The sequence below is a fragment of the Rhinolophus sinicus genome, chromosome 18 (genome assembly GCF_057876585.1).
Source record: "Rhinolophus sinicus isolate RSI-liver-muscle chromosome 18, RSI-T2T, whole genome shotgun sequence".
Lineage (NCBI taxonomy): Eukaryota > Metazoa > Chordata > Mammalia > Chiroptera > Rhinolophidae > Rhinolophus > Rhinolophus sinicus.
The window spans coordinates 46,752,759-46,771,257 of NC_142518.1; positions in this window are offsets into that span (position 1 = coordinate 46,752,759).

An 18,499-nucleotide genomic window follows, 5' to 3' on the forward strand; every position below is an offset into this window, starting at 1 on the left:
TTTAAAGTGTTTATTGAGAGGTACATAGTTATTGCCATTTTTTAAATTTGTAGTAAGATTGTTTTCATCTTTCTTCTGTTTACAGAAGTCCTTTTAGTATTTCCTGCAATGCTGGCTTGATGGCAATAAATTCCGTTAGCTTATTCTTTTCTGAGAAGCTCTTTATCTCTCCTTCAATTTAAAATGATAGTCTTGCTGGATAAAGAAATCTAGGTTGTAGGCCTTTGTTTTCCATTATTTTTAGTATCTCCTTCCACTCCCTCCTGGCCTGCAATGTTTCTGTAGAAAAATCATTTGATAGTCTTATATTCCCTTGTATGTAACCCCCCGTGTTTCTCTTGCTGCTTTTAGGATGCTCTCTTTGTCTTTAACCTTTGCCACTTTAAGTATAATGTGTCTTGGTGTGGACCTGTTTGGGTCTATCCTGGTTGGAATTCTCTGCACTTCCTGGGCTTGTATGTCGGTTTCCTTCACCAGGTTAGGGAAGTTTTCGGACATTTTACTTTAAATATATTCTTGATCCCTTGCTTCCTCCCTTCACCTTCTGGTGTTCCTGTGATGCGCATGTTGTTCGGCTTGATGTTATCCCAGAGATCTCTTGAACCATCTTCATTGTTTTTTATTCTTTTTTCTTTTTGTTGTTCCGTTTGGGTGATCTCTGCTAACTTGTCTTCTAAGTTGCTGATTTGATGCGCTGCTTCATCTAACCTGCTGGTAATTCCTTCAAGTGTGTTTTTTATTTCAGTTATTGTAGTTTTTAGTTTTGTTTTTTTTATTAAATTTATTGAGGTGACAATTGTTAGTAAAATTACATAGATTTCAGGTGTACAATTTTGTATTACATCATCGGATGAAGAAGTTTTTAGTTTTAACTGGTTGTTCATTGTGATTTCTCTACCCTTCTTTATGTCGTCACTAAGTTCCTTAAACATTCTTATCATCAATGTTCTGAACTCTGTCTCTGATAGGTTGGTTACCTCTACTTCATTTGGTTCTAATTCTGGAGGTTTCTTCTATTGTTTTATTTGGGACATATTTGTTTGTTTCCCCATTCTGGCTGACTCTCTGTGTTTGCTTCGATGTATTAGGTAGAGCCCCTAGAGTTCTTAGTTCTTGCTGGGTTATCTTACGTAGTGTGTCCTTTATATTTGACTTGCACCACTTCCTTCTTCTTTTCTGTGTGTGCTCCAAAGATGGCTCTTGTGTTGTGTATATTGTCCTGTTAAAGTTGATCTTTAATTGCTTTTAGCTTGTGAGTAAGTGGGATTGACTCCTAGGCTGACTAGTTGTGAGACTTGGCTCTGCCCACAGCAGGAATTTCTACTGCATGAGGGTTGACCACTTAAATGAGGCTTAGCCTCTATGGGCTCTTGTGCTGTAGAGAATTCCCTCTGGCTGTGTCACTTGTAGGTCAAACCTGGTAGTACGCTGGTTTTTCTGGAGTTGGCCTCTGGGTTTGTTGAATCTTGTGCCTCTTGTGCTGGGCCCTGGTATAACACAATTTCAGAACAAAGCAAATCACCAAGCACAACAACAACAACAAAGAAAAAAACAAATACATTCACGTGTGAAAACAACCGATAACCCACACTCAACACAGGCAAAAATATCAAAGATATAAAACAAAACGAAACAAAAAAGCAGTGCTAGTCTTGGCTTAAGCCCACCAAGTAATCTCCAGGTTGTCCTCTGCTGTACCAAAGAGTCCTCTGCGTGTTGTGCAGTCAGAGCTGGTCACCTGATGCCCAAAGTGACCTTGGGACTGCAGATTTAGATGAGTGGGGCCAAGGGTTCTAGATGGTAGTTTCTACAAAGTCAGTGCAGTTTCTGCTCTTGCCTGCATATATGTGCACTGAGATTAACACCACCAGCCCTGTGGCCAGTTCTCCTGAGTCTTAAGGCACTTCTTCCGTGTGTGTGTGTGTGTGTGTGTGTGTGTGTGTGTGTGTGGCGGGTGGGCGGGAGATTTCTGAGCTGCTGAAAGCCTAGAGCTGCATTTGCTGCCTACTGCTGATCCCTGGGAGTGTCTCCCCAGTTGTAATTGCCCTGCCCTAGGTAGGCCAGAAAGGGTGGGGCTGCAGATGGGGGAGTCTTCTCTCTCCCAGCCCAGCAGTGTCACACTCTTCCCAGCCTCTTCCCTGGGTCAGCCTGCACGCCGGGGTCTTCCCAGATCCTGAGCACTATGGCTCCTCTGTAATCTGACACTACATCTCACTACTATAATTCTAGTTCAGGAGAACTTCTATGGAAGGGCGGGGGTAGGATTGGGAGAGTGGGGGGAGGGGCCCCGATATGTAGTTTACATCCTTTGTCTGACCTAGGACCCAGCTGGAGGTCTTACCTGAGGTTACTGCCTCAAATGCTGGATAAGCTGTCCTCTCGGTGGGAGAGATCAGCTGTGGGACGTAGGGAAAGAGCCAACCTCCTGGCTTTTGTGGTATCTGTTCGATCCTGGTATCCCCTGCGTCTCTGCAGCCACAGATGTGGGCTGCATCTCCACAGTTGCCAATGTGGGCCGCATCTCCACTCTGCTCACTTCCGTCTTCCCCTGCTCTGTCAATTTGCCCACCTTCAAGTAATCCTCATAAGAGTCTCTTAGCAGTTCTGTGTGATGAGCAGAGAGTCCTTTGATGGGTCATAGATGTTCAGTTTGTGGTAAGCTCTGGAGGAGAACTCAAGAAGTCTGCCTCGCTGCCGCCATTCCTATAGTGCTCTTTTCTAGGTTGATCATTGATATGTGAGCATTTCCTGTCATTCCATCTCTGGTTTTCTTGTTGGATGGTGTTTCCATTATTTTTGTTTTCTTTTGTTTTGCCATTTTGTTGCTGTCTATTATTTCAGTGTGGTGGTATTCTCTGATTTTCCCCTCTATTTCTTATTTGTTTAATGTTATATATTTCAGTTCTGGATTTTTTTTTGAGTGTTTACCATTAATTTTATGGAAAAGACAGTTCCATATTTAGAGCGTTCCATTTTCTTCAGTATGCTTACTTTCTCCATTCCCTTTTGCTGGTTCAGACCTTTACTATCTCTGCTTTTATGTTTTTATTGTCACAAATTATCCCTATTTATGCTGTGAGTTGATTTCTATGCTGCAGTTGCAAGTTGTCTTTTTCCTCTTTTTTTAAGTGTTTTTATTTTTTTCTTCTTTACACTGTATATTATGTTTAAGTGCATAGTGTTATATTTTGTGTAAGGGTTGCCATTTCCTGCTTCTATCTGTTTGTAATACTACTCATGGTTTTGTATTCTTTTGATTTTTAGTTTCAGGTCGAATAGCCTCTTTCAGTATTTCTTGTAGTGCAGGTAGTGTGTTAGAAAATTCCCTCAGCTTATGTATGTCTGGAAGGTCTTTATTCCGCATTCATATCTAAAGGATATCTTTGCTAGATATATTATTCTTGGCTCATAATTTCTCTCTTTCAATATTTTGAATATTTGAATCCACTCCCTCCTGGCTTGTAGTTTCTGCTGAAAAATCTGATGATAACCTAATGGGCTTTCCTTTGTAGGTTACCGTCTTCTTTGCCCTGCTGCCTTGAGGATTCTTCCTTTCTTGTTAATTTTTGACAGCTTCAATACGATCTGCCTTGGAGAAGGTGTGTTGGGATTTAGGTACTTAGGTGTTCTGTTTGCTTTTTGGATTTGAGGATCCAGTTCTTTGCACAAGATTGGGAAGTTCTCATCGACTATTTGTTTGAATATACCCTCTGTTCCCATCTCCCTTTCTTTTCCTTCTAGTATGCCCATTATTCTTATATTGCTCTTCCTGACGGAGTCAGAAAGTTCTTGTAGAGTTCTTTCATTTCTTTTAACTCTCAAGTCTCTCTCTTCTTCCATCTGTGTCATTTCCACATTTCTATCTTCCATGTCACTGGTTCTTTCCTTTTTGTGGTCAACTCTGTTACCTAAGCTGGTGGGAATTATTTTGTAAATTATATAAATGTGTAACCACTATGCTGTACACCTGAAACTAATAAAACAATATTTAATGCGAGCTCTAATTGAAAAAAGAGTAAAAAAACAATTTAAGCTAATAGCTAGAATTATGATTGATAACATTATACTGGGACATTTCAGATCTAGGAATTTCATATAATTTCTTAAACAGTTATATCAATCACATAATGTTATGCAAATATAACCTATAGATGCTTTAGTATCTCTTTTTATTTAACAGTGTTTCTCATGTAATTTAACATATCAAATAAGCCTGATTAGTTTAACATCTCTTTTATACAGAGAGGTAAAATTTTTTGAGATGTTTCAGGGATCCTCTTGAAAATCTCAAAGTTATTTTAGGTAAAAAAGACTTTGCTTAGAATATAATTATGGTAAATTTGTAAAAAAAAAAAAAAAAAGTTAAGTGTTTGAACACTTGATTAAATATAATCTTGGTTTTCTATTCAACCAAAGTGACAAAGATTTCTAAGGCAAACACATAAAGTTGCATAGTTGTTTTACAAAGTTGTTCTTATTAAATCCTCAGCTCTTAATAGAGAAGACTCAGTTCTCCCAAGTTATCAAAAACCTGATAAAGATAACGTGATGTACAGTAATTCATTTTGGTAAGGCGCACATTCTTTGCTTTCCAGGTAGATCGCCAAAAAGGTAAAGAAAAACCTTTCATAATTTCTTATCAAAATCAGAGCAATAAACTAAGAAAGCTTTGTCCTTTTAACAAATAAAAGAGAATTATGTTTTTATTTTGTATCGGCATACTGTTGATATTCAAGCTGATTGTAAAAATCCTTATAAAACATCTATTCAGTTTTAGCAAGCTTGACCACATATGTTATTCCCTTCCTTTCTCTCTTCCTGATTTTTATATCCATTTAATTTTTTGTCATTATTCCCTTCGTTCTCATTCTGAAACAATCAGTTATTCTAATTTAGGACAACACTATTCCCTTACGAAAAATGGATTGCAATACCTTATACCTTTTCTTACCAAAAATGCATTCTGCTTTCTCTGTACAGAGTTGTTTCACCTATTGTTTCTAGTAGATTTAATTACACATACTGATTAGAATTCTTAACCCTTAGAAACCTAGATTTCTAGTGAAAACTAAGAAGTAAGCAATTGTGTACTTTCTGTTACACCAGCATTTTGTCAATTGGAAATTTATGAATACATTTTATAATTTTCAGAAGCCTATTCTTCCTCATACTGTTTTCTTAATGTGACACAAGACATGTTTATTAACAGACCCACACATTTTTAGTTCCTCTCTGATAAGAAGTCAAAAGTAAATAAACCTATGTTCAGTTATTAATATTTTCGTATTTTATCTTGTTTGGAAATTGTTGGAAAGCACATCTCACGTGTGCGGTCCTTTGATGCCCATCAAGAGACAAAGAGCCACTCAAAGTGTGCCGAATTTATCACCTCGTATGGGAATATCCCTCCTTGTTTAACTTTCTGAGTGCTCCTTTGTTTCTATTTAAAGTGTGTGCATTGTATAGCACCTGGCCAACCCACTGTTATACCTATCCTCTGTTGGGAGGGGACAGGGTTTTTCCACTGCAACATGAGGGAAATACACATAGGCCAACTGGCCTGTGTTGGCTGCTAGAAGAGACCAACTGGCCATGGAGTACTGATACTATGGAAGATGATCTTATTATGTATCTTTCTTAAGTAAGTAAAGCATTGTACCATCCAGTGTTTGACTTGTTGTTTTGTTTTTTTCTTTTGTGTGTGTGCGACTTGAATACCAATATGCAGTATGCAGAAGTGTTTTGAGTCCTCTCCAGGGAGTAGTAACCATTACATGACTTTTCACTGCCTTGAGACTGGAAAGAAAAAAAGGATAGGTGGGCTTTAAATTGCTTGTAGAGGCACATTTTTGTTCTTGTAAAGACTAGATTTGTAAGAAAAGGACAGTTGTTTTTAATTTCTTAAATAATTGTGTAGCAGCCTAAATGATATTAAGGGACTGATTCACCCATCCAACTTCATTATCTTCAACTTGCTTCTTTATATCAGGGAGAAGATTTCTACCTAAGATGGAAATCAAAAGATTTCTATGTTCTAGATTTAGAGACATATGAAGTCAAACAATTAAGTTTGTGAACTTATCCTAGAAAAAGTGCTACATACTTCATTGCTGAATATCACTAAGGTCACCTTTGAAGTACTACCCTTGGACAGCCATGCACCAATGCCAGTGCCTAGTCCACCCTTTAAAGGATTTTGGAGTCTTTTTCTTGAATGGCCATCAGAGCTGTCATCGTATTACCCTTGATGTCCTGAATGTCATCAAAATGTCTTCCTTTCAATGTTTCCTTTATCTTCCTTTGGTAAAAGACAGTAGTAATTGGGGGCCAGATCAGGTGAATAGGGAGGGTGTTCCAATACTGTCATTTGTTTACTGGCTGAAAACTCCTTCATGGACAGTGCCATGTGAGCTGGTGCATTGTCGTGATGCAAGAGCCATGAATTTTGGGCGAAAATTTCACGTTGCCTAACTCTTCCATGCAACTTTTCAATTAGTATACTTAGTTAACTGTTTGTCCAGTTGGTAGAAATTCATAATGAATAATCCCTCTGATACCAAAAAAGGTTAGCAACATCATTGCAACAAGTTTGTGAACTCAATTGTCAGAATGCGTATGTCTTTGGAATGTTTGAATAAATTGTTCCACAAATGCTTCAGAATGTTTTCTTTATATCTGGGTACATAGTTCCAGTCTAGCTTATGAAGAAAGGTCTTTAAAAAGTTTCTACAAGAATTTCCTGTGTTTGCCTCTTCTCATGATAACATCAAAATTACAACTAACTTACAGAACAACCATCATTGAGAATCACCTGACGTCTAGCTGAAATGAAGTCCTAATTCTAAGGACACACAGTAGAAACCACCTTGACACTGGTAGGAGGGACAGAGATGTAAAACAGATTGGTTCCACACCTGTGTGTGACCTTTAAAAATTGGGAGGTATATATTGACTGCAGAGGTCCTCCCGAGTGAAAGGAGGGGTTCCAACCCCACGCCAGGCTGCCCATCCCAGGGTTGCAAGGCTGAAAAGAGAAGTGCCCACAACTTCTGGCTGTGAAAACTAGTAGAGCTTGGGCTTGAGTGAGATGGAAGGTAGCTAGAGTGCCAGGTGATCCTCTTAAAGGGCCATACAAGGACTTACTCGCTGACAGGCTCACTCTCTCTGAGCTCCAGCATTGGGACAACAGCTCAAAAGGCAGCGGGGACATAAGGGGAGAAACTGGATTGTCTGGCTCCAGGGAGTGGGTTGAAGGGGCATCTTTCTTCCAGACAGAAGTGCCAGAATCCATTGTTTCTTTGTTGAGCCCTTCCTGCTGCTGGTGTGCAGACACAGATGCCACCATATCTGAGTCTCCATCAACCTGGCTAACACCATTTGTTAGACCTGCTTTGGTCATTCCCTGAGACCCTGCCCCACCCAAGTTTGGGGCGCACCCGGGCCACTTCCAGTGGTTTTTCCATACAAATGCCTGCCTTGGCTCATGCTGTCGACTTTCATAAAATCCCTCAAAGGGCCACAAAACCCAAACAAGCAGCATGTGGCTTCTGTGTGTCCCATACCCATTGCTGAGCAGCCTGAAGCCTGGCACTAGTGACAGCCAGACTCGGTTCGTGGCTTGGACTCTTGAGGTACCTGCAAGCCTAGTGTGGGAGGTAACCATCTGTGGATTGATTAGTGGCTCATGCCAGGTGGCTATGGGCAGGGCAAAGGCTGTACTTGATGTGGCCTGCACTGGGGCCCCTCTCGGGGCTGGCATACCCAGTGGCCAACTTCGGATCGAGCCAGAGCATCACCTAGCCACATCCAATGATGACAAACCAAAAGAGCACACTGGACATGCACCAGAGCCATGCAAAAGTGAATCCTGCTCCATAGGGTGAGCCCCTGCATAACAGCTCCTCCACTGTAGTCAGAGCTGGTCCTCACAACCAATCAATCTGAGGACCAGTCCCTTCCATTGACATGTACACAGCAACCGAAGCTCAACTACAATAGGAGGGCACATACAACCCATACAAGGGACACACCTGGAACACCTGACTCTAGTGACCAGGGAGACTGTGCCACTGGGCCCCAGAGGACACTTACTACAGAAGACCACTCTACTACACTGGAAGAAATGGCAGCTCTACCTAATACGTAGAAACAAACACAGAGAGTCAATAAAAATGAGGAAACAAGAAAATATATCTCAAATGAAATTTCAGAACAAAGCTCCAGAAAAAATAAAAAAAAAACTAAACAAAATGGAGACAAGCAATCTACCAGATGCACAGCTCAAAACACTGGTTATGTGAATGCTCAATGATCTTAGTGAGAACTTCAACAACTCGATAGGAAATATAGAAATAGAGATAGAAATATAAAAATAGAGACAGAAATTTAAAAAAACTAGTCAGAAATGAATATAATAACTGAAATGAAGAGTACATTAGTATTCTATAAAGAATACAACCGTAGATTAGATGAAGCAGAGGATAGAATCAGCAATTTGAGAGATAAGGTAACAGAAAATACCTAATCAGAAAAGCAAAAAGAAAAAGGAATCCAAAAAAATTAGGATAGTTTCAGGGGACTCTGGGACATCACGAAGCATACCAACTGCAGCATCATAGGGGTACCAGAAGGAAAAGAGAGCAAGGAATTGAAAACCTATTTGAAGAAATATTGACATCCCTAACCTTGTGAGGGAAATAGACATACAAACCTAGGAAATTCAGGTAGACCCAAACAAGATGTGCCCAAAGAGGCTCACACCAAGACACATCATAATTAAAATGCCAAAGGTTGAAGACAAAGAAGGAATCTTAAAAGCAGCCAGAAAAAAGCAGTTAGTTGCCCACAGGGAAGCTTCCATATGACTGTCAGTTGAATTCTTAACAGAAACTTTGCAGGCCAGAAGGCATTTGCAACAAATATTCAAAGTGATGAAAAGCAAGGACCTACAACCAAGATTACTCTACCCAGAAAAGCTATCATTTAGAATTGAAGGACAGATAAAGATCTTTCCAGACAAGAAAAAGCTAAAGGAGTTTATCACCACCTAACCAGTATTACAAGAAATGTTAGAGGGATTTCTTCAAGATGAATAAAAAGATAAATATGTGAATAGTAAAATGACAATAACTACATATCTATAAACAATGATTTTAAATGTGGTTAAAACAAATGATCCAATGGTCAATAATACTGTAGAAACTATATATAATGTCAGATCGATACTAGACTTACCAGGGAGATCACTTCATAAATTATATAAATGCCTAACCACTATGCTATACACCTGAAACTAATACAAAATAATATTGACAGCCAACAAAAATTTTAAAAATATATAGTCACAAAATATGAAGAACAGTACAGGGAATATAGTTAATGGTATTGTAATAGCTATCCATTGTGTCAGATGTATAGTAGACTCATTGTTATCACTTTGTGAGGTGGGTAAATGTCTAACCACTATGTTGTTTGTTAAATCTGAAACTAGTAATAAAAAAGTAAAAAGTAAAAAAAAGAGTGGCTGGTTGGATAAGAAAACAAGACCCTTACATATGTTGCCTATAAGAGCCTCACTTCAGATCAAAAGAGACACACAGACTGAAAGTAATGGGATGAAAAGAGACATTTCATGAAAATGCAAATGATGTATAATCTTTTTAATGCATTGCTGCATTTAATTTGCTAGAATTTTGTTTAGAAGTTTTGCATCTGTAGTCATCAGAGATATTGGTCTGTAATTTTCTTTTTTGTGTGTGTTATCCTTACACAATGTGATATATAGATGATATATTATAGTTGTACCCCTGAAACCTATAGAACTTTACTAACAATTGTCACCCCAATAAACTTTAATTAAAAAAAAAGAAAATGCAAATGAAAACAAAAAACTTGAGTAGTAATGCTTATATCAGATGAAATAGACTTTAAAACAAAGGCTATAACAAGAGACAAGAAAGGACCCAGTAATCCCACTTCTAGGTATTTATCCAAAGAAACCCAAAAGGCTACTTTGAGGGTATGTGTTACATCCATATGTTCATTGTAGCATTGTTTATAATGGATAAGATGTGGAGGCAGCATGGGTGTCTGTTGATGGATGAATGGATTAAGAGTCGGTGGTACATATATACAATGGAATATTGCTTGGCTATGGAATGGAATGGTTTCTTGATATCTGTGGCAGCATGGATGGAACTGGAGGGTATTGTGCTGTGGAATGTGTCAGTCAGAGAAAGACAGATGCAATGTGATTTTGCTTATATGTGGAATGTAAAGAACAAAATAAACAAACAAACCAAACAGAAACATACTCATAGATACAGAGAACATTTTGATGGTTTCCAGATGGAAGGGGGGTTGGGAGTGTGTGTGAAAAGCAGGTAAGGGATTAAGAAGTACAAATTGGTAGTTATAGAGTAATCATGGGGATGTATGGTATAGCATAAAGAATATAGTCAATAATATTGTAATAACTGTGTATGGTGTCAGATGGGTACTAGATTTTTTAAGGTGATAGATGGGAGAGGGGTAGGGGCAGAGTGAAAAAGGTGAAGGCATTAAGAATTAAAAATTGGTAGTTATAAAAGTCATGGAGATGTGAAGTAAAACATAGGGGATATAGTCAATGATATGGTAACAACTATGTATAGTGCCAGCTGAGTACTAGACTAGTCAGGGAGAGCGTTTCTTAAATTATATAAATGTCTAACCACTATGCTGTACACCTAAAATTAATATAAAATAATATTGAATGGCAGCTATAATTGCAAAATTTAAAAGGGTGGGAAACGAAGGGGAATAAGAGTTTCAAATTTCCAAGTAAAAAACAAATAATTCATGGAGATGTAATGTACAGCATATTGAATCTAGTCAATAATATTGTGACAGCATGGTACTGTGTCAGATGGTTGCTGGACTTATCATGGTGGTCACTTGTTTAAGTATGTAAATGTTGAATAACACCTGAAACTAATAAAAGATTGTATGCTAGCTATATTTTAATAGAAATCTAAAAAAAAAATCGACAAGCAAAAGATTGTCAATGTGTTGTGGTCATCAGTAAATCAGACATATGGTAGAATGTTGGTCATAAGAAGACAAAAACATTGGGGCTCATGGAATCCAGTTAAATTTCTTGAGTGAAAACAATTTTTAAATGAAAATATTCTTTCTCAAATAGTACTTTTTGAGTGGAGCATAACCTGGCCAGTGCCACCTTAACCAAGTGATCTGAGGTAGTATCACTAGTAATTAGACATGTGGATATCCATACCTCCTGATACAAAGCAGTGAAAATGGCAAACCATCACTTCTTGCTAGAAGGTGCTGAACTCCAGCCTAATTATGAGAAAACTTGAAGAAAGTCTATAGGTTATTTACTAGTATTGTATCAGTATTAGTGTCCTGGTCTAGCCAATTGTACTATAGATACATAAGATGTAAGCCTTTGGGAGTGCTGAGTGATGGGGATACAAGATCTCTGTGTATTGTTTTTGCAACTTTTTGTACTCTAATATTATTTCAAAACAAGAAGTTAAAAAAGAAAAAAAGGTACCTACTAGGCTTTGAAATTTTGTTTCCAATTTGGCCAACTTCTGACCATAAATTTCCTTTTGAGAAAAAAAAATCTTTTAAAATATTTTATCAGGTTTCATCCAGGCAAACACTAAATAGTCCTCACAATACTAAACTTTTTTAAAGAGGCAGACTGATTCGTTTTGTCCTAGAACCTTCGGCACACCAATCAAAGATGTATCTTATTGTTTTGGGGAAGTTTGGGATCCCTTTTTCTCTAGGGCACCTCATAAATTTATAAACTTATCTAGGGTAAAATTTTTCTACTGTGGCACTGTAATTCAAGATTATCTTTAGTAAAGTTAACTCACTTGTTCAGAAAAAACGTAGTTTTGGGGCCCATAATTTTTATCCATATAGTTAGCTAGAGTTTCAGGTGGAGGAGTTCCACATTCTTTAGACTGAGAAGAGCCCTCTTTCTTTTTTTGCCTTAAAACAAAATTTAAAATTTTACCTACCTGAGACATCACATTGAATCCAGTCCAGTTTAAATTAGACCCAGTCTGAGACTGGACACAGACCAGATGAATGTAGACCCATTCCAACTATAGACTCAGACTGGATGAAGAAATGCTCAAGTCAATTTGGAGAGCCCATAACACTAAAGCTGTGGAGCTCACATATCTGATAGGGATTTACTCATGACCTTCAGACACAGCCACAAAGCAGCAGGCACAAAAGACTCAGTGAGTACCTGTGCCTTGTTGCTCATGGCTCCTGGGTTTTGTTGGGATTGGTTTTTGGGGAACACCCCTTTGGATCCCACTTCTGTCACCAGAACTGCTAAAATATGACTGAGACACATTAAAATTCTCAAGAGTTTGTTTGAAAATATGTTAATACAAATTAGGCAGTACCAAAGCAAAAGTGGTTAGAACCACTCCACCAACAGGAGCTAGGGAAGAGGTTTTATAGAGAAGATGCAGAAGCACAGAAAAAAATGTATTTGATGGGTTATAGCTTAAGCAGTTTCCTTATTTGGGAAAGTCTAGTTGGCTCTTTGCAATCAGCTGTTCTTAAGTTTAATTTTATCAGATTTGAGTGCATTGATTATGGATTAGGATTTGGTTTACTTATGTAGGCTACCAAGGTATTAGAACCACCCTAGTCTAACGGTCTCCTCATTTAATCACTTTAACAATCTCTGTAAGATAGATATTACTATTTCTTTTTTTGCATATGTGGAATCTGATGCTTAGGGAGATTGTGTAATTTGTTCAAGATTAAATAGTTGAAACCTGGTGATGAGCTATCAGAACCCAGGTATGCATAATTTCAAAGTACATGATCTCAGCCATCAAACTATTCTAAGGCTAAGAACTGTCTAATTCATTTTTTCATCCTTTGTAGTACTTAGCATTAGTAGTTTATATATATAGGTGCTCAGTAAATGTATAAAATACCTGTATGATTGAATGAGTTGACAAAGTGAATCCCCAGAGGAAAAGCTTCATTCTGTATAAGGAATTATTTGGAGATGGGATTTATTGAACAAATGCTACCAACCTCATGGGTTAATTCACTCATGTTGCAAAACAGGATCTAATGCATTAGCTTTTGAAAAGACATTAATTGCATCTGATAACAGAATAGCACTGTATTTATAAAATAAATAAGTGGCTCTGTTTATGATTGAGTTACCAAGAATATATAGTACTTAGATGGAAGAATAAAATCATTAGAGAAAACTGTCTAGGAGAATGGGGTAGCCTGAAGCCAAAGTTTCAGGCGAATCTTAGCTACCTGTGAATAATAAAGAGGAATATTATCTTACTCTGATGAACAGACATTTTGTAATGTCCAGTGAAATTGGCCTGGAATGTGTCAACCACCAAAGAGCACTGGGTTGGAAACATCAGCTGTAGTTGATATAGTGAAGAAGGTTGAATGGGGGTATAAACAGGCCCACCCCACTATCCAAATACAATAACAGGAGGAAAAAAAGGAAAAAAAAGACAACCAGATTTCCCTTAATATAGTTGATAGCATAAAAGTCAGATAAAACTCTTGAGAGAGTAATGCTGAGCGAAACAAGTCAGACAGAAAAAGCAGAGAACCATGTGATTTCACTGATATGTGGTATATAAACCAAAAACAACAAAAGAACAAGACAAACAAATGAGAAACAGAAACTCATAGACACAGACAATAGTTTAGTGGTTGCCAGAGGGTAACGGGGGCGGGGGGTGGGGGGTGGGAGATGAGGGTAAGGGGGATCGAATATATGGTGATGGAAGGAGAACTGACTCTGGGTGATGAACACACAATGGGATTTATAGATGATGTAATACAGAATTGTACACCTGAAATCTATGTAATTTTACTAACAATTGTCACCCCAATAAATTTAATTAAAAAAAAAAAAAAAAAACTCGATGATGAGGGCAAAGAAGCTATGTATGGGTGTTCAGGTTATTCACTGCCCAAGGATGTTCCATCCAAGGGGACACTTTTCACGTTATGGACAGATACTAACTTGTATGAGAAGGGACCAGGGGGCTTAGAGATTCTACACCTCTCCACCAAGAGCAGAAGAGGAGAGCACAATTGTATGTAAAGCCACACTGGCGCATACAGCCACTCACACACTTGAGAGAACACTCATGCACATACTGGCACACACACATGTGTGAAGCTGTACTTTTTCCCTGCTGTACTCCACATGTGTCTCCTGAGTTTGCTTTTCTCTCCTGTTCACCACTCTCAGAGTCTGATTCTTCCTTTCCAGAAATATCCCAAACCTGATACAGTTTCCTTATCTGGGATCATGGAGAGGGGCTTAAAATATGAACACTTCCTATTGAATCTGGGCCTTAGTATCTATCTAGGGTATATATGAGCTGGCAAGAGTTATGAGTACAACTGTACACTCAGCCAAAGCTCCTTCTTCCACATAGCGCTAACACGTATAGTTGTTCAGGTTGCACAATAATATACTAACATATTTATTTACTTACTTTTACTTGTAAAAGAAACACCTTTTTAAAATTTACACAATGTCCCTAACTGAAGGACAAAGTCATGTACAGTGAAGAACTAAGGATGGAATTGAGCCAAAGAGGATGATCAAACATGTTTCATGGGTACAATTTTACAAATGGTTATCTCCTTTCTTCAGCATTATTCATTAGTAGTAACTTGTTTCTGTGCAGGTACTGTATGTTATATACTGGAGATGCAGAAAACAATAAAGCATAGGTTCTGTCCTTGAGGAGTTTAAGGTTTGGTATTACAAAATGTACTAAATAGAATCATGCCACTTAACCTTTATAAGAAACTTTACATAAATTGGCAAACTTTTGGCCCTGCACTTCTGCGCAATGCAAACATATTTTACATACAGTATACTGTTAAAGTTACAAAACATCAGCTTTCCAAATGATCAGAAGTAAGCATGGATGGTACACTATGCAAGTTTGAAGAGATGACTTAGAGTTGTGGAAAACAATGGCTTTTTGACAGCCCTGAAAACTCACTTGTGGAAACCTTAGAAATGAAATAATCATGTCCTTGAAACACCGAGTCGTAAAAGTTCTCTGAACACGTAGAATGAATTGTTCCCATGAATGTACATTTGTGTCCAGTATGTGAAACCAACGCTGCTTCTAATTCAGTGTGACTTCCATGTCCAATTCACTGATGGATGCATGATATTGATTTCAATGAAATAACCAGGATGTGAAGGTGTTGGGACAATCGTTATAATCATAGACCATATTTAGATTTCCATGAAGATAGAAACTCATTTTTTATTTTTGGATTTCTTTTTTAAATTTATTGGGGTGACAATTGTTAGTAAAATTACATAGATTTCAGGTGTACAATTCTGTATTACATCATCTATAAATCCCATTGTGTGTTCATCACCCAGAGTCAGTTCTCCTTCCATCACCATATATTCGATCCCCCTTACCCTCATCTCCCACCCCCCACCCCCCGCCCCCGTTACCCTCTGGCAACCACTAAACTATTGTCTGTGTCTATGAGTTTCTGTTTCTCATTTGTTTGTTTTGTTTTTTTGTTGTTTTTGGTTTATATACCACATATCAGTGAAATCACATGGTTCTCTGCTTTTTCTGTCTGACTTGTTTCGCTCAGCATTACTCTCTCAAGATCCATCCATGTTGTCACAAATGTTCCTACATCATCTTTTCTTACCGCCGAATTGTATTACATTGTACATATATACCAGAACTTCTTTATCCATTCATCTATCGAAGGGCATTTCGGTTGTTTCCATGTCTTGGCCGCCATAAACAAAGCTGCAATGAACATTGGAGCACACATGTCTTTATGTATGAATATTTTCAGATTTTTTGGGTATATACACAGGAGAGGGATTGCTGGGTCATATAGTAATTCTATTCGTAATTTTTTGAGGAACCTCCACACTGCCTTCCATAACGGCTGCACCAGTCTGCATTCCCACCAACAGTGTATGAGGGTTCCTTTTTCTCCACAGCCTCTCCAACGCTTGTTATTATGTGTCTTGTTCATGGTAGCTATTCTGACTGGGGTGAGGTGATATCTCATTGTGGTTTTGATTTGCATTTCTCTGATGATTAGTGATGTTGAGCATTTTTTCATATGTCTATTTGCCATTTGTATGTCCTCTTTGGAGAAATGTCTCTTCAGGTCGCCTGCCCATTTTTCGATTGGGTTGTCTGTTTTTTTGTTGTTGAGTTGCATGAGTTCCTTGTACATTTTGGATATTAGCCCCATATCGGAGGCACTGTTTGCAAAAATCTTCTGCCATTCAGTTGGTTGCCTCTTTATTTTGTCGATGGTTTCTTTTGCTGTGCAGAAGATTTTAAGTTTCATATAGTCTCATTTGTTTATTTTAGCTTTTACTTCCTTGCGTTTAGAGTCAAATTCATAAAATGCTCTTTGAACCTAAGGTCCATAAGATTAGTACCTATGTTTCCTCTATGCAATTTATTGGGTCAGGACTCATGCTTAAGTCTTTGATCCATTTTGAATTAATTTTGGTACATGGTGACAGATAGCAGTCCAGTTTCTTTCCTGGAATTGGCTATCCAATTCTCCCAGCACCATTCATTGAAGAGGCTGTCTTTGCTCCATTGTATGTTTTTTGCTTTTTGTCAAAAATCGTCTGTCCATATTTATGTGGTTTAATTTCTGGGTTCTCAATTCTATTCCATTGGTCTATGTGTCTGTTTTTCTGCCAATACCATGCTGTTTTGATTATTGTAGCCCTGTAGTACAAGCTAAAGTCAGGGAGTGTGATACCTCCAGTATTGTCCTTTTTTCTTAAGATCGCTTTTGCTATTCGGGGTCTTTTGTGGTTCCAAACAAATCTGATGATTTTTTTGGTTCTATTTCTTTAAAAAATGACACTGGGATTTTGATGGGGATTGCATTAAATCTGTATATTGCTTTGGGTAATATGGCCATTTTAACTATGTTGATTCTTCCAATCTATGAGCACGGAATGCCTTTCCATTTCTTTGTGTCTTCTTCAATTTCTTTCAAAAATGTCTTAATAGTTTTCAGCAGATAAGTCTTTCACATCCTTGGTTAAGTTTATTCCTCGGTATTTTATTCTTTTTGCTGCAATTGCAAAAGGAATTTTTTTTTTTGTATTTATTTTTCTGAGATTTCATTGTTAGTATATAGAAATGTAATGGACTTTTGTGTGTTGATTTTGTAGCCAGCAACTTTAATGTATTCGTTGATTGTTTCTAATAGCTTTTTGGTGGAGTCTTTAGGGTTTTCTATATATAGCACCGTGTCATCTGCAAAGAGTGAGAATTTAACTTCTTCATTCCCAACTTCGATGCCTTTTATTTCTTTCTCTTGCCTGATTGCTCTGGCAAGGACTTCCAACACTATGTTGAAAAGCAGAGGTGATAGGGGACAGCCCTGTCGTGTTGCTGAACATAGAGCAAAAGGCTTCAGTTTTTCACCATTAATTATGAGATTAGCTGAGGGTTTGTCATATATGGCCTTTATTATGTTAAGGTATTTTCCTTCTATACCTATTTTATTAAGTGTTTTAATCATAAATGGATGTTTTATCTTGTCAAATTCTTTTTCTGCATCAATTGATATAATCGTATTTTTTTTGTCCTTTATTTTGTTTATGTGATGTATCACATTGATGGATTAGCGGATGTTGAACTATCCTTGTGCCCTGGGGATGACCATAGTTGATCGTGATGAATAATCTTTTTTTTACTTATTTTTTAAATATATTGGGGTGACAATTGTTAGTAAAATTACATAGATTTCAGGTGTACAATTGTGTATTACATAATCTAAAAATCCCATTGTGTGTTCATCACCCAGAGTCAGTTCTCCTTCCATCACCATATATTTGATCCCCCTTACCCTCTTCTCCCACCCCCACCCCCCTTACCCTCTGGTAACCAATAACTATTGACTATATCTATGAGTTTCTGTTTCTCATTTGTTTTTCCTGTTCTTTTGTTGTTTTTGGTTTATATACCACATATCGGTGAAATCACATGGGTGTCTGCTTTTTCTGTCTGACTTATTTCGCTCAGCATTACTCTCTCAAGATCCATCCATGTTGTCACAAATGTTCCTATATCATCTTTTCTTACTACCGAATAGTATTCCATTGTGTATATATACCACAACTTCTTTATCCATTCATCTATCGAAGGACATTTTGGTTGTTTCCATGTCTTGTCCACTGTAAATAAAGCTGCTACTCTGTGCCTTTTTATTGGTGAGTTCAGTCCTTTTACATTTAGGCTGATGATTGATATGTGAGGATTTCCTGTCATTCTATCTTTAGTTTTCTGGTAAGGCTGTGTCTCCATTGTGTCTTTGCCTTTTAGTTGTTGTCTACTATTTCTGTGTGGTGGTATTCTCTGACGTATCCCTTTGTTTCTTCTTATATTACAGTATATATTTCATTTCTGCATTTTGTTTG